This window comes from Sarcophilus harrisii, chromosome 4 (genome assembly GCF_902635505.1).
Source record: "Sarcophilus harrisii chromosome 4, mSarHar1.11, whole genome shotgun sequence".
NCBI lineage: Eukaryota > Metazoa > Chordata > Mammalia > Dasyuromorphia > Dasyuridae > Sarcophilus > Sarcophilus harrisii.
Window position 1 is genome coordinate 282,268,389 of NC_045429.1, and position 21,463 is coordinate 282,289,851.

Below are 21,463 nucleotides of genomic sequence, written 5' to 3' on the forward strand. Positions count from 1 at the left end.
AAACGACCTCCGAACACTCTTCCACAAGTTGGACACAAATAGTCCCTATGAACATTTGGAGTCCTTCTCCAACTTTGTGCATCTCACATTTCGTCTGAACTAATTCAGTTCTACTTTCCTCATAGAGGTCAGCATTTTCTCTGAGATGGCTGGCCAAGAAGGTTCTGGGAGGAGCTGTCCAATCCTCCTAATCCGAGGGGCTCAGAGGCAGAAGGTTCTGTTGAGATATGAGTTCCAAGGCTGAAGTAATCTTGTAGCATGCAGAGATTCCTCGTGGTGCTCAGGCCAGCCATCTCTTCTTTCTCCATCCTGCTGCATTTTCTTTGAACTTCTCCACTATGCTCCCATCTTGTGAAACCTATATCTGAATCAGAATCCCTTCTGTTATGTGGTGCAGTGGCTAGAGGGCTGGTTCTTGAGTCAGAAAGATTTTCATTCAAATCAAACCTCAGACATTTGCTAGTGGTGTGACCCTAATCAAATCATTTAGTCTCTATTTGCCTCATTTTCCTTATCTGCAAAATGGAAATAAAAACCAATCACATTTGCCTCCCAGGGCTGTTGTATAATTAAATGAAATAACATATGTAAGGTGCTTGCAAAATTTAAAGTGCTAAATAGTACATCTAAAGTTTTTTTTTCATTTCATGTTTAGATCAGCTCTAAGTTTTTCTTTATGTGGAACCAAAATTTGTGTCTCTATAATTTTTGCCCATTGCTCCTAGTCCTATTTTCTGGTGCCAAGCAGAACAAATTGATTTCTTCTCCCACAGGGCAAACTTTCAAATATTTGAAAATATTTACTATGCCCCAAATCTTTTCTTCTTCAGATTAAACACTCCCAGTTTCTTTATATTTCAGTGTTCCTATCACAGATCTGTGGTCCCCTCAAAATCCTAGTATCCTTCTTCTGGACAAGATTCAGCTCACAAATATCTTTCCAATAAGCAGAATTAGGAAACGATTGTACACAGCATCAAAAGATTGTGATGATCAATTATAATAACACTTGGTTCTTCTTAGCAATTCAGCAATCCAAGCAATTCCAATAAACTGAATGGAAAACACCAACCACATCCAAAGAGAGACTTATGGAGACTAAGTGTGTGAATCAATGCACACTATTTCAATCTTTTTTTTTCTTCTTTCTTTTTTCTTTCTCATCATATTTTCCATTTTATTGTTTTTTTTCTCCCAACATGACTCACATGGAAATATATTTTTTAAAATGAATGTATATGTATAACTTTGAAAAATTAAAATAAAACAAACATATTTCCTTTCAAAAATATGGTGATCATAATGGAGCTCCTCCCTTCCAGGGTTACTGTAAAGAACAAATGAAACAATATTTGTAAAACACCTTAGCACAGTGCCTGGCATATAGCAGGTGCTTAATAATTGCTTGTTTCCTTCTTAAAACTAGAATATATTCTGAGTTATTTGATTTCATATGATTTTTTTTTATAAATAAATTCTAAAGCCTTCATTTTGCAAGCGTGTAAAAAGAATGCCCTGTTCTCTAATGGAGATTTAAACACAACCTGCCATATACAGGAAGCCTGAGCATATTTGTATTTATATGTAAAGTTAGGTGGGTTTTTCAGCATTTTAAAGGGTACTAGAAGTGAATAAGAGTTGCCTGTTATTTAATACAGATTTAATTAAGATTCCTGAAAGGAGATCTTATGATGGAATAGAACAGGCTGTTTGAAGAAAGAAATCAGATATGGACAAAGGATATCCACTGGAAGGTGGAAATTACTCAATCAATAAACATTTATTGAACATCCACCATTTGCCTGAAGAGTAGATTAACCAAAGGAACAGAAATCTAAAGGCTAAGAAGGAAATAAAGAAGAAAGGATGAAAAGAAGGAAGGAAGGAAAGAAAAAAAAAAGGAAGGAAGGTAATAGAGAAAATAAAACAAGAAAAGAAGTTGGCAGGTAAGCAGGCAGGCCAGAAGTGGCAGAACTTCAAAGGAACATTGAAGACAGAGAACAAGAACATGATTTTTATTGGTGTGTTAATGCATTTGGTTATACTTAAATAGTAAGTATTTTAATTGCTTGTTTTGTTGCCAGTAAACTTAACAAAAATAAACTTAATTTTTTTAATTCAGAAGTACAGAATGAGGAGAGCATTGATAAATATTTTTTGGTTAAAAAAAAAAAAAGAGGGTTTTAGTGGACCAAATATCCAAATGAGTCAGCAGGATGAATAAACATTCAAAAATTTAATACTATCAAAGAAACATTAGGAGTAACAGGGAATAAACATTTATGTAGCATCTACTAAATATCAGGCACTGTGTTAAGCACTTTACAAATATCATCTCATTTGATCTTTACAGCAATCCGGGGAGGTAGGGAAATCAATAAATGCTACAAATCAAGATTTGATTTATTAGCTTGTTGATTGATAACTTAAGAAAACGATTGATAGAGGAAACATGAATATTGCAGATAAAACGTAAATATTTAATGTACATTTTTTCACAATTGGTTGTTAAATATGTATTAATACATTCTTCAGTGTGGTAGGGGAAACAATTCCTAATATTCAGGAAAAAAGAAAACTTCCCAATAATTAAATCTACCTAAAACATGAATGAATTAATTGCTTTAGGAGCTACCAGATTCTCCTTAACTAGAATTCTTCCAGTGGTGGTTGGCTAGACATTTGTTTGGAGATGTAAAATGGAAACTCTAATAGAATAATAATAAGCTCTTTGAGGAAAGGGACTTGTTTCCTTTGTTTATTATTTAATAAGTTACTATTAAATTTATTTTTTTAATTTAATAAATTATGTTATTAAATAACAGGATCCATTTGTGTCAACTTAATTTAAGTGTATCACTTAAGTGTTTTATACAAGTGTGTGCACTTAAAAATCCCTTGTTTAGATAGGATTGGATATTGAAGAAGTGATTCTTGGACAGGAGGGTTTGACTAGGTGACCTCTGAGGCGTCTTCCTGCTCTGAGATTCTGTGAGTAGTACTTGAGCATTTTAGATCTATGCTGTGATTTACAAGCTTAAAACAATGACATCCATTGTCACTGGCTAAGTGTAGAGTTGTAAGGAAGAATCATGGAGACTGATTATCTAATTCCCTCCAGCATTCTGCCTGGATTTTGGTTGCTCCCTCCCCCCCCCCCCCCCCCCCCCCCCCCCCCCCCCCCCCCCCCCCCCCCCCCCACTGAATAACCTGGGTGTAGGTTGAGATTTCCTACAAAAGTAGAGAAACAAGAACTCACTCATTGATGCATTACATACTAAAATATAACTCTTGTTTGTTTTTGCTGAGGTAGAGTTAAGTGATCTGTCCAGGGTCACCCAGCTAGGAAGTTAAGTGTCTGAGGCCAGATTTGAACTTAGGTTCTCCTGACTTCAGGGCTGCTGCTTTATCCACTGTAGCACCTAGCTGCCCCTAAAACATATCTCTTTATTAAATTTCTGATGGGTGAAGTCCCACCCTAATACTTCAATTAAATAGCTCTTCAACACCCTGGTATCTTTATCAGGTAAACCTGCTTCTTTGAGTTACAACTGACAATCTGATAAATAAGACTAGGGACAGCTAAGTGGTAAAGTAGATAGTATACTAGCCCTGGAGAAAGGAAGATCTATTTCCTGAGTTCAAATCTGGCCTAAGACAGTCACTTAAACCTTGTTTGTCTCAGTTCCTCATTTATAAAATGGGCCTGGAGAAGAAATGGCAAACCCACTCTTTTGCCAAGAAAGCTCCAGATGGGGTCCCAAAGAGTCAGACATAACTGAAAAACAACTAAACAATGAAAATAAATAAATAAATGAAAAGATTGTCTGTATTCTGAGGGGATTTCTTTGATTGGGTCAAGAAGGGAAAAATTATGATAGACAAGCCAAAAAAGCTAATAGGCCTCAAGAGCTTTAAGTTGCAGAGGGTTTCACCTTCTTCTCACTTGTTAACTTGCCTCATTCCCTTTGGAAATCTTTGATCTGAGCGTTCTTAGCATTGTTGACTCCCTTCCAGAACCACCCTTCTATGAGCCTCAGCCATGTTTTGCCTTTCATCTTGACATTCTAGGAATTCTACCTCCTGCCTCACTATCCCTAGTCCAAATGTACATCCCACCCCATTCCCACTTTTCAGCTTGAACAGCTGGGTGGCATAATGGATAAAGTTCTAGGGCTGGAGTCAGAAAGACCTGAGTTTAAATACGACCTCCTCTACTTATTAGCTATGTAACTGTGGGCAGGTCATTTGCCCAGGGTCATACAATTAGGAAACAACTGAGGTCAAATTTAAATTCAGGTCTTCCTGACCTCTGACTGGTGCTAATTGAGGGTATGGGCTGATAGTTAATTCAAAAAAGTAAGGGCTTGTAGATGACAATTTTAGAAACTTATCCCCTTAGAGTTATCCTTAAAATTCCAAATAACAGTAGAATCAATTCAGTCCACCAATGGAAGTGGGAGTTAAAAAAGTAACTGGGGATGGAGGGTAGAGAGAGGGACGAGATACAAGAGGAGAAAATTTAAATTAATAGCACATATTTTAGATAATTACTTTTATTAAAAATGTGATCTCAATTGTTGACTTCCGAGTTAGATCATCTGGATTCAGATCTCAGATTTACTGATCCCTATGTATCTACTTGTCCTACATGTAACCTTCAACAATTAATCATGTCAATATTGTGATATTCCTTCTATTAGTGTTTCACATAGTTTTTAAAATCTTGTATCATTTAGTTTTTGCTATATGTTCCTTGTCTCATTATCTTAATAAGTGCAGGTACACTTTACAATACTTTATTTTTCCCATAGTACTAACCAAGATTCTTGTAATCAATAGGTGCTAAATATGGATTGTTGATTTAGTAATTTAGTGATTGCTATAGAGAAGGCAGTTATTAAACAATTGTGTAATTAAATTAAAGTAAAAACAAGTTACAAAATATTATATCTTTAAAAAAAAAAAAAAAAAGGACATACACCTTTGTTACTAAACTTCACTGTTGCCAAAAGGGAATCGAGTTTTTAACCATTTTTTATATACTGGAACTCTCTGCTCTAGTCCTTAAAATACATACCTTTGTTACTTTACTGTTGCCAAAAGGGATCAAGTGGTCTTAACATTTTTTATGTCCTAGGGCTCTCTAGTCTAGATCTTAAAATCGTTTTATTTAAATAATATTTTATTTTTCTATGTGTACAAAATTATTTATAGCTACTGTTTTAGTGGTGGCAAAAAATTGGGAATTGAGGTGATGTCATCAATTAGGGAATGACTGACAGATCACTGTATGTGATTCTGATGGAATACTATTGTGCTATAACAAATGATGAGAATGATGCTCTCAGAAAATCTGAATTTACACAAACTGATGCAGAGTAAAATGAGCAGAACCAAGAGAACACTGTGCACAGAAACAGCAATATTACATGATGATCAGCTGTGAATGACTTAACTATTCTCAGCCATACAATAATCAAAAATGACTCTGAAGGATTTATAATGAAAAATGATCTCCAAGTGCAGAGAAAGAACTGGTAGAGCCTGAATACAAATAAAAGATTTTTCTTTACTTTGTTTTTCTTTTTCTCTTAGTTTGTATTTTCTTTCATAGCTTCACTTACATAGAAATATGTTTTGCATGACATGGATGTCATATAACATATCATGTAACCTATATAGGTTATAACCTATATCAAATTGCTTGTCTTCTCAATGGGAGGAGGGGGAAGAGGGAAGGAAAAAATCTAGAACTCAAAATTTGAAAAAAGAATGTCAGAATTGTTTTTACATGTAATTGATTAAAAATAAAATATTTTAAAATAAAATGTTATGTTCTCTCGATTACATTTAAAAACAATTTTAACATTCATTTAACATTGAGTTCCAAATTCTATGCCTTCTTTCTTTCCCTCCCCTCCCCACTCCTTGAGACAATAAGCAATCTAATATAGTATATTTCTAGAATCACATTTTTTCAATTCATGAAAGAACTACAAAGGAAAACAATTATATCAAAAGATAGTTATTAAAAAGTTAATTTTTTTAAATGTTCACAAACATTCTTAAGGACCCCTGGTTTAAATAAATCTCTCACTTGTCAGGCTGCCCCACTACTGATTCTCAGCTCTTGGTTGCTAACCTTCTTCCCCTTTCTGTTCTGAATTGGTCAGACTCTAGGTGTCAGTTACCTATTGACAGTCCTCCTCTAAATATCACTCTCAGATAAGGATGAGCCACTTTTAATTTCTCCTAGCAAAGGTTATATACTTGGCCTGCTATCCTGAGTTCTCAGCCTCACTGTGCTATCTGCCTCCTGGCTTATTCAAAGGACTGCTCTAAATGGAAACACATCACATTGCTTGCAGTATTTGCAGCATGATTTCCCCTTGACAGTCATTCTCTGATCAGATGCCATATCTCCATTTGACAAGCCAGACCCTGCAAATTACATCATTTTAAAGTTGTTTTTTATATAGTCTTTTGCTGAAGACTTAAAGGGAAGAGACATAACTTGAGGCATAACAAGCCCAGGGTCCCTGAGATTTTTGTCCTAGAGAGGCAACTTATTTTTAATTTTATTTAGTATTTTATTTACATGTTAAACATGTTACATGTAAAAACAATTTTTAACATTCGTTTTTTAAAAATTGAGTTCCAAATTCTCTCCCTTTTCCCCTCCCCAACTCCTCTCATTGAGAAGGCAAGCAATTTGATATAGGTTATACATGTCTAGTCATGCAAAACATTTCCGTAATAGTCATTGTAAAAGAAAACATACACTCCCAAAAAACCTCAAGAAAAATAAAATTTTAAAAAATATGATTCAATCTATATTCAGACACCATCAGTTCTTTCTTGTAAGGATGAATACCATTTTTCATCATAAGTCTTTTAGAGTTATATTACTGAGAATAACTAAGTTGTTCATAACTGATCATCTTACAATATTGCTGTTACTTTGTATACAGTACATTTCACTTCTATCAATTCATGTAAGTCTTCCAGACTTTTTTTAAAAGAGCACAGAATACGAAATTTAAAGGATAAAAAAAAATTAAACACGGATTCCTTCTTCAAAGTAGAAAGATGTGATGGAAGCTTATGCTCAGATACTGGCTAAGGAACTGGGAAGCTCTCTAAATAGCTATGGAGACAGTTGCCTTTACCCTCCATCTCTCCTTCCTTTCCATAAAGAGAGTCTCACTTCATTCTACCATACTCATTTCCCTACGCAGGACTCTCCCTTCTCTCCTTTCTAGGAGTACAAATCTCTCTCCTATCTACCCTTTATAAGCAGCCATACTATTCCCCAGCAAGGATAAGCAATATTCCTGGTGTTCCCTGCCTTTTCAAGCTTTATGGGCAAAAGGTATTTTTAAAGTAAGCCAGGAAAAGCTTATAGGTGGCAATAAGAAGAGCATTCCCCTGATGAGAGACAGACAGACAGAAAGAGACAGAGACAGACCAAGAGGGATACAGAGACACAGAGACAGAAACAGAGAGACAGAGATGAAAGACTGAGACAGAGGCAGAGAGACCCAGAGACCCAGAAGAGAGAGAGATGGATGAAACATTTTTAAAAATACATAGAAGAAAAGTAGAAGAAAGATCAGAAGGGGACACAGACAAGGAGGGCAATATGTTATAATTGTGTTAAATCTAATATATATATTTTTAAATCCAAGTTATATATAATAGAAATTTGTGGTTCCATGAAAAGGAACAAAAAAAAAAAAAAAAAAAAAGGAAAGCCTAGAGAAATGATGGAGAGAAGTCTAGCAAGATGAACAGTAACCAGATTATGGAAGACTTCAGAACGGTAAAGTCAAAAAATACTGAACTCTTGGGCAAATCATAAACCACTCTTTATTGCTGTTTAGTCATTTCTATCTTTCTATGTCCCCATTTGGAGTTTTCTTGGCAAAGATACTGGAGGGGTTTGCCATTTCCTCCTCCAGCTCATTTTACAAATGAGGAAATTGAAGTAAACAGAGTGAAATGATTTTCCCTTGATCACACACCTAGAAAGTATCTGAGGTCACATTTGAACTCAGATCTCCTGACTTCAGAGCCAGTGCTCTCTCTATTGAGTCACCCAGCTGCTTCATAAACCTCTCTGAGCCTCAGTTTTCTCTTCTGCAAAAGGAAGGCAGTGGCCTAGACTGTCTTGAAGATCCCATTCAACTCTAAAATCCTAGGATCTTCCATTGGTTAATTCTCTAAATGACTTGAATTTAGAAGATTTAATTTATTCTCTCAGCATATACAAGATTCTTTTGATATTAAATGACAGAATCTGCTTTGCCTTCCAAACACATTAGCCTCCTAAAGCACCCTCAAGGGATTGAAAAGCAGGATTCTTACTGACATCATAGTGATCTGGGATCAATAATCTTATTCTGGACATGAAGACCTACTACTTTATCTCCCTTATGCCTACGTCCATTCCCAATTCAAAATTCAAAAAAATTCTCTTTAGGAGAATCCTAGGCTCTGGGAATGATTTCTAAAAGATCATAGCTCTGCAGTTCCTATTTACTGATCTGTATTAAGCAGCACAATGCTTAAATAGACAGCTGCAATCATCCAACTGGCTTATTTGCATCCATTTTGCATATGTTTTGCATTCTAATCAATTTGGTATCAAATGCACAGAAATATTTGCCAAAAGGTGCCACTGCATCAGGATGAACTGACCCAGGCTGGACCACTTCTTGGTTAGGCTTCATCTTCCTGAAATGGATCCTGAACATAACCTTTAGGAGTAGGAAGGATGAGTATCCTAAATAAGTCTGCCCCTCAGCTCAGAGACAATAAGTCAGTGGACAGTGGAACTGAGTTCTCCATTCCCTCTACCTCTGCCAGCTTTAGGGGTGATGGTCTTTTGGACATGGGGAACAATGTCACTGGACCTCTAAACTGGAAAGGGGTGTAAGGTTAAAGCCTCTGCAAGTTAAATCAGACAAGGTCTGGAGTGAAAAATCTAGTTAACATTTGATAAGAGAACTGACAAAATGAGATTGAAGCCAGTAAATATTTTCTATGAAGTCAGTGAATCCTTTCTTGGCAGAAAGGAAAAGAGGAAATTGGTTTAAAGGTATGAGTATACCCCAAAAATGATTCCCTAAGTCTTTGTCCCCTGGTACATGTACATCACTCTCCCTCTGGAATTCTGTTCAAGTTCTTCCCAATACTTAGAATGCTTTTCCTACCTAGGAAAAATAACAATGAAATTCATCTGGAAGAACAAAAGGTCAAGCCTTTCAAGGGAACTAATAAAAAAAAATCAAATGAAGATGACCTAGCTGTACCTGATCTAAAACTATATTATAAAACAGCAGTCACCAAAACCATTTGGTATTAGCTAAGAAACAGACTAGTTGATCAGTGGAATAGGTTAGGTTCAAAGGACAAAAATAGTCAATAACTTTAATAATCTAGTGTTTGACAAACCCAAAGACCCCCAGCTTTTGGGATAAGAATTCACTGTTTGACAAAAACTGCTGGGAAAATTGGAAATTAGTATGGCAGAAACTAGGCATTGACCCACACTTAACACCATACACCAAGATAAGGTCAAAAGGGATTAATGATCTAGGCATAAAGAATGAGATTATAAATAAATTAGAAGAACATGATAGTTTACCTCTCAGACCTGTGGAGGAGGAAGAAATTTGTAACCAAAGAAGAACTAGAGATCATTATTGATTACAAAATAGAACATTTTGATTATATCAAGTTTAAAAGGGTTTGTACAAACAAAACTAATGCAGACAAGATTAGAAGGGAAGCAATAAACTGGGAAAACATTTTTAAAATCAAAGGTTCTGATAAAGGTCTCATTTTCAAAATTTATAGAGAATTGACTCTAATTTATAAGAAATCAAGCCATTCTCCAATTGATAAATGGTCAAAGGATATGAACAGACAATTTTCAAATGAAGAAATGAAATTTTTAAAAAAAAGGAAAGAAATGAAACTATTTTTAGCCATATGAAAAGATGCTCCAAATCATTATTGATCAGAGAAATGCAAATTAAGACAACTCTGAGATACGACTCCACACCTGTCAGATTGGCTAGGATGACAGGAAAAGATAATGGTGAATGTTGGAGGGGATGTGGGAAAACTGGGATACTGATACATTGTTGGTGGAACTGTGAATACATCCAGCTGTTATGGAGAGCAATTTGGACCTATGCTCAATAAGTTATCAAACTGTGCATACCCTTTGATCCAGCAGTGTTACTACTGGGCTTATATCCCAAAGACATCTTTTTTTCATAATTATAACTTTTTATTGACAGAACCCATGCCTGGATAATTTTTTTACAACATTATCCCTTGCACTCACTTCTGTCCAAAGAGATCTTAAAGAAGGGAAAGGGACCTATATGTGCAAAAATGTTTGTGGCAGCCCTCTTTGTAGTGGCTAGAAACTGTAAACTGAGTGGATGCCCATCAATTGGAGAATGGTTGAATAAATTGTGCTATATGAATGTTATGGAATATTATTGTTTGGTAAGAAATGACCAACAGGATGATTTCAGAGAGGGCTAGAGAGACTTACATGAACTGATGCTGAGTGAAATGAGCAGGACCAGGAGATCATTATATACTTCAACAACAATACTATATGATGATCAGTTCTAATGAACGTGGCCCTCTTCAACTATGAGATGAGCCAAATCAATTCCATTGGTTTAATAATGAATAGAACCAGCCACATCCAGAGAAAGAACTCTGGAATGAGTGTGAACCACTACATAGCATTTTCAATCCCTCTGTTTTGGTCTGCTTGCATTTTTGATTTCCTTCACAGGTTAATTGTACACTATTTCAAAGTCTGATTCTTCTTGTGCAGCAAAATAACTATATGGATTTGTATACATATATTGAATTTAACATATTTAACATATATTGATCTACCTGCCATTTGGGGGACGGGGTGGGGGGGAAGCAGGGGAAAAATTGGAACAAAAGGTTTTGCAATTGCCAATGCTGAAAAATTACCCATGTATATATCTTGTAAATAAAAAGATATTATAAAAAAAAAAAAGATTAAGTGACTTGCCCATGGTCACAAAACAAACAAACAAAAAAATGCTTTTCCTCCCTCTCTATAGAATTCCTGCTCATTCTTTTAAGTTTCCTTCTTGCTTTAATTTTTTTAATGAACAAAAATGTATTTTCTCTTCCTCCTAACCCACTCTACTAAGAAAAAAAAAATTCCCTTGTGGGCCACATCCAAAAAAAAATTACATCTCACTCTGTATCCTGAAACTCTCTCCTCTTGGTCAGGAAATAAACGGTAGGTAGTATGCTTCATCATCAGTCTTATCTACTTTGGGCTTAAACCCCAGGTTTAATGTTATTTCCTCCATGAAGCCTTCCTAGGTAACTTCTGCTTGTAATGATTGTCCTGATCCCTCTATTACAGAGTAATTTAGTTTACATCTCTCTCTTAAGTTAATGAAGCATTAACTCTTTTGCCTCATGTAGCTTTCATTCCATTTCATTACAATTTCTTGAAGTATAGCTCTAGCAAATTATGGTTTGATAAAGCCCTTTGGGATTCAAATGAAATCACTCGACTATGTCTTTAAACCCAGATCACCTTGGCTCTCACTGACTGGCCCAAAATAGATCCCAGCTCAAGCCTTACTTTCTCATTGTTTGGGTTTTGATGACTTGGAGATATAAATAGTAATAATTTCTGTTCAGGATAAAAATTTTAAAGGTCTTCCCCTACCAGACTGATTCTTTTGTGAAGGCAAACTAGACCATCTTTTGTCTCAATTCTCACTTAGCCTTAAACTATTGAATAGGTGTTGCCTCAAACTGAGACCTAGGAAAAATCTTAGCTTAAAAGGCCAAGATCTCCCATTGTATCTGGGACTATTGCCAAACATCCAGACTTATGTCTAGCTACTGAACTCCCCAATAATTCAGGAGGAGAGAATGAGTGAAGCTGATAGCTTTGCAGATTTCTAACTCATTTATATCCAAATTCACTTGCAAGAAATCACCCTCCTGATGTCACTGGTCTTCCAGTGTGAAGAATGAACATTACATTTATCTCTGCTTTTGTGTTATTCTTTGATAAGTAAACATAGTGAGGGATAGAATCCGGTCAACCAAACTTTTATCTTCCCTGTCCTCCACAACCAACTATGCATTCAGTGAGCTCAGAAAGAAATGATGCATTTAACATCTTTTCAACTGTACCTCCTCCCATTCTATTCCTCTCTCCATCTTTTTGCTGTTGGTTGAACAAAGAAGGAAACTGTTCTACCACCTGGGTCTGAAAAATATCTGAGCCTCATGCTTATAATCAAGCCCTTAAATTCCATCTCGTATCATTAAGGGAAAGAAAATAAACTATCCTTTCCCCTTTCTCCACACCAACAAAGTTTACCCTTTTGTGTATTTTACCATTTTCTAAAATTGTCCTGAATCTTGCTGAGTAAAAAGTGAGAGGTGATCCCACTCTTCTAAATATTCTAATGACTAGAGATACTCCACAATGAACAGAGTTATCTCAGGAAATAGCTAGTTCTTCTTTCTGGAAATTCTCAAGAAAAAGCTGGATGACCACTTATGTGTAATTTTGAAGGTTAATAATTTCTCTTCCTCCTATCCCACTCTACTAAGAAAGTATATGATATGATATGATCGATGGCTCTAGTATTATGTAACTGTAAATTGACTTCGTCTCTGTTTAAAACTTGTGAGGGGATGCAGGTGAGGAAAAAGAGAAGCCCACTGTGTTCAGCCCTACCCTGTACACTCTCATGAATCCTTCCTAGGGAATCCAGACCACAGAATGAATGAAACCAGCTTAACTATGGGACTGTAAGGATTAAAGGAGAGATTGTTGACAAAGAAACTTTCAAATTTCTATTATATCTGTGGGGAAACTGATGCCCAGAATAGTTCTGGATCTGCCTGAGATATCTGGTCCAGGAAGCTAGTGACAATAGCCAGGAGAGGGGGGAGGGAGAGAGGACAATTGGAAATGCGCCAATGGCAGAGATAGCACCAAATGGGAGGAGGGGATAGGAGCTTACATCTGAAGCACCCGATTCTGAGGCTGGGCCAAGTGGGCCAGCTGATACTGCTGAGGCTGGATACCTAAGGCTCCGCAAGCAGCAGGCAGACTTGGTGTCTGATGGAGTCTCTGATAGAAGAGATACTGGACACCAGAGGTAGCTTGGGACTAGATTGGGAGGGGAGAGGTTTGGAGGGAAATGATCATCGGTCCAAGACCAAGCATTATGGAGAGCACATCCTATGGAAGTGGGAAGTAGAAAAGCAAGGATGAGAGATCAGGACATACAGGTCAGGCTCCCAAACCTGGGATTAACCTGAGTGGAAAAAACCTAGAATTCAACCCAAAATAATAGTAGTTTAATGCAGTAACAGTGATAATAATTGACATTAAATGGGGTTTAACATACATCATTCCTTCTGAAACACTCCTAATTACTCTGATAAGCAAGTAACATAATTATTATTGTACCCATTATATGAGTAAGGAAACTAAAGCTCAGAGAGATGACTCTATTGAATGGCAGGTTTTCCATCTTCAGGTTCACTTCTCTTTCTACTACACTTGGGTCCCAGTCCTAAAACTCACTTCAGTCTCCTTATCTCTAAGAGGATTACCCTACCTACCTCAGAAGGTCATCCTGCGGATAAAATAGGATAAACATGGATGCAAAAGCACTTTCACATGAACTGATGCTGAGTGAAATGAACAGGACCAGGAGATCATTATACACTTCAACAACAATACTAGATGATGATCAATTCTGATGGATGTGGCTCTCTTCAACAATGAGATGAACCAAATCAATTCCATTTGTTCAATAATGAAGAGAACTAGTTACACCCAGAGAAAGAACTATGGGAAATGAGTGTGGACCACAACATAGCATTTCTACTCCCTCTGTTTTTGTCCACTTGCATTTTTTATTTCCTTCTCAGGTTATTTTTACTTTATTTCTAAGTCCAATTTTTCTTGTGCAGCAAAATAACTGTATGGATATGTATACATATATTGTATTTAACATATACTTTAACATATTTAACATGTATTGGAGGGGGTGGAGGAAAGGAGGGGGAAAATTGGAACAGAAGATTTTGCAAGGGTCAATGCTGGAAAACTATCCATGCATATATCGTGTAAATAAAAAGCTGTAATAAAAAAGCACTTTCAAAACTATAAAGTATAAAGAAAAATTATGCTCTTCACTTTTTCTCTGCTCCTTCATCTTTACAAATTGTCTCCAAAAGTCTTACTGCACTTTAATGTTTTGTTTTGTTTTAAACCTAAAACTAAAAAGACTATGGAGACAACCTGTATAATGGAGGAGGACTTGCTCTAGATAATCTCTACTATTCTCTAATTCTATGAAATATTTATTCAACCACTATGCTATCCCCTTATATGATGTTAGCTTATGGGGAGGGAGGGAAGAGAGAAAAAGAAAAAGAAAATCCATGATCCTTGATGCCTCTTAGCCCTTGGGACAGGAAGACAGGAAAGAAATCTCAATATGGCTGTTGTCTGATGGGGGAGAGAGCAGTTCCTTTGGGCTTTGGGTTTCCTACTCACATTGTCCAACAATAACAATAGCTCATAAGTCTGTCAGATTTTAAGGAGTTTATTGCAAGATCTTGCAATAGTTCTGTGAGATAAGTAATGCAAATGCTATTCCCACTTCTGCTCCATTTTACAGATGAGAAAGTGTAGACTTGATTAGGATTGGAGCAGTAAATGCCACAGACAAGAACTAGGAGATTATTAGATTGTGAAGATGGAACGACCTTAAAGATCATCAGGTCCAGAAAGTCCTTACATCCTCTGAATTCCTATAGTATCTACCAGGTTATGACTTCTACAGCTTATCTCTCCAACCACTGTAAATTCCTTCAGATCATTCCCCTCTTGTTGACTGGGCACTTTATGAATAATCTTCATAGTTTCATTTGCATTCAATTCTTTGTGATCTCATTTAGGGTTTTCTTGGCAAGGATACCAGAGTAGTTTGCCATTTCCTTCTCCAACTCATTTTAAAAATAAGGAAACTGAGGCAAACAGGGTGAAGTGGCTTGCCCACAGTCACAACAGTTTCTGAGGTTTAACTTGAACTTAGAAAAGAATCTTCCTGATTCCAGGCCCAATACTCTATCCACTTCACCGCCTATTATTTGACAAGTGAAACCAAATTTCAACTCAGGTCTTCACTCCAGCACTCTTATCTACTGTACCACCTAGCTGTTTCATTTCCACCATGCTTTTTGCCTTTCTTTGTTTCCCCAGAACTTAACATAGTGTCTGACACCCAGTAAGCTCTTAATAAATTAATTACAGTACTAAATAAATTTAGAGGCAGCTAGGTGGTACAGTGGATATAGCACCAAGCCTAGAGTCAGGAAGACCTGACAAATTTGGCCTCAGACATTTACTAGCTGTGGGACTCTGAATGAGTCACTTAACAGCTGTTTGCCTTGATTTCCTCAGCTGTAAAATGGAGATAGTAATGTTGGCTATTTCCCAGGTTTATTGTGAGGAACAAATGAAATAATATTTGTAAAACACTTAAGATAGTGTTTAGCACATAATAATATGCAATAAATTATACATATAAATGCTAACTATTATTATTAAATGCTTGTTGACTGACTGATGATCCCAAGTATAGAATGAGTGGCTTCAATATACTACTCAACATGTCTAAAGACACAGTGGGTGCTTCTTTGACCCACAGAAATTCTCCCCATCATGCCTTAATTGACAGTCTCTATGTGTTGCAGCCCCTTCCTTCTTCTGTCCCAAAATTGGTATCTGACTTTCTGGTGATGAACTTTCCTAAATGAGTTTGGTTTGTCCTCCAGTCAATGGTGAAGTCTATTTCAATATCCAGACTCAAAGTCTTCTAAGTTTGGAAAACCCCATAAGCTCTTACATTTTGCTGGCATAAGCCTTAGGCAGTGTTACCTCACACAACAAGGAGGTATCAAGGAACTTTACTGGAGGTTGTACACATTAGGTACTTAATAAGTTCTTGTTGGCTGATTGTTTAACTCCCTGTAAAGTGTGTCTGTGTACTTACTTTCTACTTATCTCACCAACCTTACTTGTCTCTCCTTTCAATTATCAGACACTAAAGTTTTTTAAGAAGAATAAGGAAGGTAGAAATGGAGGTCACAAAAGAATTTCAATTGATCAGTGTATAACAATATGAAGTCATAATTGAATATACAAGGATCCTACTTGCATATTATACAGAACCAGGAGAACTAGGGTATCATACGTTCATTTTGTTGTTGCTTTATGTTGTGTGGGTGTGTATATGTATGGTGCATATAGTGTTTATAAATTTTTACTGATCTCTTGTTTTTAATATCACCTTCATTTTCAGCCTCTCTCAGAGAACCATTCTTGGTCAAAAAGAATTTTTAAAATGTGTCAATGGCACACTTTGGAGTCTACTTTGAATCCTTCTCCTTCATTCCTATTTCCCCCTCCCCCAGTCAATCCAAGAGCTCATTGGAATTCTTTCTTTACAATGTCTCAAATCCATTCTGTCTTTTTCATTGCTACTGCTACCACCTCATTCAAGATCTTCCCTTCATTTCCAGTTCATTAAAACTAATTCCCTACACCAACTGAGTCTGATGGAATATGCAATTTTCCATATCTATAGACCTTCACCTCTGCAAGGAATGGAGGGAGGGAACTATGCAATTTTTAAAAATGTTTGAAAAACAACACGATATAGAGATAGAAGTTGGCCTTGGCATTAGGAAAGCTTGGATTAACATCCTGCCTCTAATACTAACAGTATCACATTGGGCAAATCACTTAACCTCTTAGTGCCCCAGACAATAAATTACAGAGCATTGGAAGTAGTTTACATATTTGGAGTTCCTACACACAAATTAAATCACAGGTCCAAACAACAATAATAAGAGGCGTATTTCTTCTCATTCCCAAGTTTAAAAAAGACCCACAGTATGATAATATCAAATGTATTTAAGATGAACTGAAAAGGATGTGTGATAATCTCAGACAACCTTCCTAATCACTTTCCCCAAACCTTTTCAATTCTAACTTGTGGCTTTCCCCATCTTTTCTATCTGCTTAAATGTCCTATTGTTGTTTAGTCCTATCAGTGATGTCTGATTCTTTGTCACCCATTTCCTTCTCCAGCTCATTTTACAGATGAGGAAACTGAGGCAAACAGTTCAGTGACTTTCTCAGGGTCCTACAATTAGCAAATATCTAAGACCACATTTCAATCCAGGAAGATGAATCTTCCTGCCTCTAGAGCCAGCATTCTATCAACTGTATTACCTACCTATCGCCTCATCCCACCAAACTCACCAAATCCAAACCTGAGCTTATCATCTTCACCTGCCTCACCTTCCCCATATTCCTGTTTGTGTCAATGGCACACTTTGGAGTCTACTTTGAATCCTTCTCCTTCATTCCTATTTTTCCTCAGCCAATCCATTAAAGCAAGAGCTTATTGGACTTGGAATTCTCCCTTTACAATGTTTCAAATTCATTCCTTCTTTTTCATTGCTACTGCTACCCCTCATTCAAGACCTTCCCTTCATTTCCAGGCTCCCCTATCCACAAAAAAAATCTATTCTAAACATTCGGTCAGATTATCATTCTTCTCTTAGAATGTCATTCCCCATCTCAAGAGCCCCTCGTCATTGTCGGACCAAACCCAAATGTCTCAATCAGACATGCAAAGTCCTCAATTCAGAACCAAGACAAGGAGTAAGCAAGGTAGATAGTTGCCTGGGGCACAGAAACACACAAGGAAAAACATCAAGAGATATTATTTAATTATTCTTTTCATAAATGCACTCATTTATATTGCCAGAAAATTGTATTCTCTGTAGCCCAGTTGCTTAAGAATGATATGATGTAAAAAATAGAATACTGAATTCAGAGTCCGAAGTCATTCAAATCCGACTGCCTCTTCTACCCATGTGATCTTGGACAAGTTCTTTCAATACTCCACTCCTCAGTTTCCTTATCTGTAAAATAACTGACTTAGTTTGGTTGGCCTCTGAGGTCCCTTTTGATAGTAAATCTATAATCCTAGTGTGTCTAGTCTTATGTGGTACAATAAAGGTTATATGGACCAAAGGATGTTGCTATATCTCAAAATTTCTCAGGAGCACAATGCCCTGTCCAAGGTCCTGCTTCTACCAATCAGTCCTACCTAACCTATCCAGCCACACTTTTAAAGTCCCATACTTTCCCCCTTCTCCCATCTTTCAAGACCCAACTTGAGTCTCATTGGACCATAGATTGAGAGCTGGAATTGGCCTCAGAGACTATCTAGTCCAGACCCTTAATTTTTATAGATGAAGCAACTTTGGCCCAGAGAATTGCCATGACTTGTCCAAGGTGACAGAGGTAGTGTCAGAGATAGGATTTAAAACCCTGTCCTCTGACTTGAGGATCAGCACTCCATTCACTGTTTTACACTGTCTCTTAATTTTCCCGTGATCTCATCCCACTCTGATCTTTCCCTAACTTTAAATTCCTACAGGCTTCGGAATCTACGCCTTTGTGCTTAAAAGGCTAAAATTACCACCACCCCCCAAAAAAAAAGTGAGAGAGGGAGGGAGGGAGAAAGAGAAAAACAGAGAGAAATAAAGAGATAGAGAGACAGATAAAGAAAGACACACAGAGAGAAAGAGAGACAGAGGAGGAGAGACAGAGAGAAATACAGAGAGACAGAAACAGAGGAGAGACAGACAGAGACAAACAGGGACACATAGACAGAGACACAGACAGAACAGAGCAGAAACAGAGAGACACAGACAAGAAGACAGAAAGAGACAGAAACACTCAGAGACAGGATTTTTCTAAAGAAAAGAAGATTTAGGAATTATAAGATTTGGTAGCTAATATAGCCTTGGGCAAGAAACTTTACTTCTCCACATCTGGGGACTTACTCTCCATAGTGATGTGACATGGTATAATAAATAAGAACTCTCTTTAAAGCAGCAGTCCTATGAAGTGAGCAAGTACAAATATCATTAACATCCTCATTTTAGGGATGAGGAAATGAAAGATCTGAGACATTGAAGGACTTATTCTAAGAGCACACTAGCAAATGTCAGAGTCAGGATTTGAATTCTCATGTTGGAGAGATCCAAGCATGGACTAACCCTCCTTGGGCAGCAGCACTTTCATTACAGATTGAAAGACCCACGACAAATGACATGTATTACATTGAGGGGGTGCTCATCTGTGATTTGTTTTGATTCATAAATGCCAGGCATACCTTTCTCACTTCTGAGCACAAACTGGAGTCCAAACTGAAATGTCTCTTAGTCTCAAAGTCTTCTTCCTGCCATTCAAGAGAAAAGAGGGAGATCCAGGGAGCTTTCGGGGGGGGGTGGGGGGGGAAAGCCCTTCATTTGGAGTCAGAAGACCTGAATTCAAATCCTGGCTCTGGCACTTATTGCTTATGTGACCTTGGGTAAAATCAGTTTCCTTCTCTGGGCCTTTGCAGATGATCTCTGCTTCCAAGTCATACAAAATCATAGAATCTGAATCAGAAGGGACTTTACGGGTCACCTGGTCCAACTTAGGTATGAACAGGAGTATCTTCTCCAACATCCCTGATGCGTTCTCATCCAGTTACCTCTGGATTATGTCTTCCTTAGGTAGCTGCTGAATTTAATTCTGCCCTCTAGGGCCAAGCAAAAACCATTTCTAAATCCTTATCTATATGACAATCCTTCAAATACTGCAAGACAGCAGATAATGTCCCCCTCCCCCATTTTCTTTTCTTTAGGCTAAATATGAGCTGTTCTTTCAACCATGCAGGATGTTATTTCCCCAGGGCCCCTATGATATGTCACATGTAGTTACAATTGCATGACACATGCTCCAGGCACACCAGAATCATCCCTGAGTCCTGTTGGGGAGGGGGGAAGGGGGAAAGATGCTAAGTCTGAGAGCAAATCATTTTTTGTGGATCCTTCTCCTCCTCTGACATTTCTATACAGATGAAATCAGACTAAAAAGACATTCAGTGGCTACCTTCATGGAGCAAAAGTTATCAAAGGGTAGACTGAGCAATATTTAGAGAAGATATTGTTGTTAAGCCGTCAGTTCCATTGAGCATACTGATCACCTTAAGCTTCACCACCTTCTCTTCTGTACTCAAATTTTTTGCACTTAACTAGACCCCTAGTAAGGAGGGACCTGATCCAACAGTCACTTTTCTGGATACCTAGGAGGATTCTGACACACTCTGTATGATAAAGGTACAGGTCTGATGACACAAGATTCTGTTTTTCTCCTACCAGCTGCATCCATAAATATAACAAACATCTCTGACTCCTTCCCACCTACCCATAGAAACGGATTCTGAGTAAACATAAAAACCTTGCAAAAAGAGCAGGAAAAACCCCTCAAAACCATGGCTGCGTCCTCCTTTCCCCTATCTCCTTTCCTTCCCTCCCACCCCCACCTCCCAATCAGGGACCCAAGCTTTCCAAGGCATCCATTTCCTGTCCTTTCCCCTGGGAGTAAAGACGTATAACTCCATCAAATTGGAAGAAATATATTCAGCAACTCTGCCCCTCCTTCACTACCTAGGAGACACCTGGGACCCCTCTATCAATTCTCCATTCCAGACCAGGTATGCCCTGTAAGTCTTTGCTAAAGAGAGACATTAAGGGGATGGGAGTAAGGGGTAGCGATAAAATTATTAAGTCCCCAAAGCCATCACCATTTTTAGCAGGTAGCCCAGATAAGCTGCAGGTCCCTGGTTAACCCCTTCCCCATCCCCACTTACCCAGGGGGACTTAGAACTAAGGTAAAAGCTGCTGTGTGTTCAAATACAATGGCTCTGTACCATATTATCAAGAGTAAAGGGCCAAGTACATACCTTGGGACAGAAACAGTCAGTGAACCAGTCACCATTGGAGGTTCCAGAGAGGACGGTGGGGGCAGCGAGGAGAGAGGGAGATCCCAGTCCTGCACACGTCAGTCCTTCAAGTCCAGATGGCTTCCAGGGGGCAGGATGGCTCCCGTCTGCGCTCTCTCTCTCTCTCTCTCTCTCTCTCTCTCTCTCTCTTTCTCTCTCTCTCCCCCTCCCTCCCTCCTTCCCTCTCTATTCCTCTCTCTCTCTCTTTCAGCTGGGTCTATCGGAAAGGGGAAGGTCAGCGCAGATGAGGGGGGGGAAGAGGGGGGGGGGGGGGGAGTGTAAAAGATCAGCCTGCAGATTAGAGAAGCATTTTTAGCGAGCCAATAGGAGGCCAGGCTGCAGGGACAATGAGCTCCGTGACAGCACAAGGTGAAAACATGATTGCTGAAAAAGCAGTAAATAGGCTTAGGGCTGCGCGCCGCCCTGGCTGCCCAGGGAGAGCGGTCCCCTGGATCCAGCCAGGCCTCTGGGGGACT

At 37.9% G+C, this 21,463-nt stretch overlaps 1 protein-coding gene across 1 annotated transcript in view; it reads right to left on the minus strand.

Annotated features, from left to right (window-relative positions):
• Window positions 1-21,156, minus strand: part of PACSIN1 (protein kinase C and casein kinase substrate in neurons 1) — a 104,456-nt gene extending 83,300 nt beyond the window's left edge. Inside the window, exons 1-2 of the mRNA XM_031968627.1 lie at window positions 20,949-21,156; window positions 19,332-19,397 (exon numbers count right to left, since the gene is read on the minus strand). The gene's annotated coding sequence lies outside the window, so the exon portion shown is untranslated. The remainder of the gene's footprint in view (window positions 1-19,331; window positions 19,398-20,948) is intronic.
• Window positions 21,157-21,463: the final 307 nt, after the last annotated feature.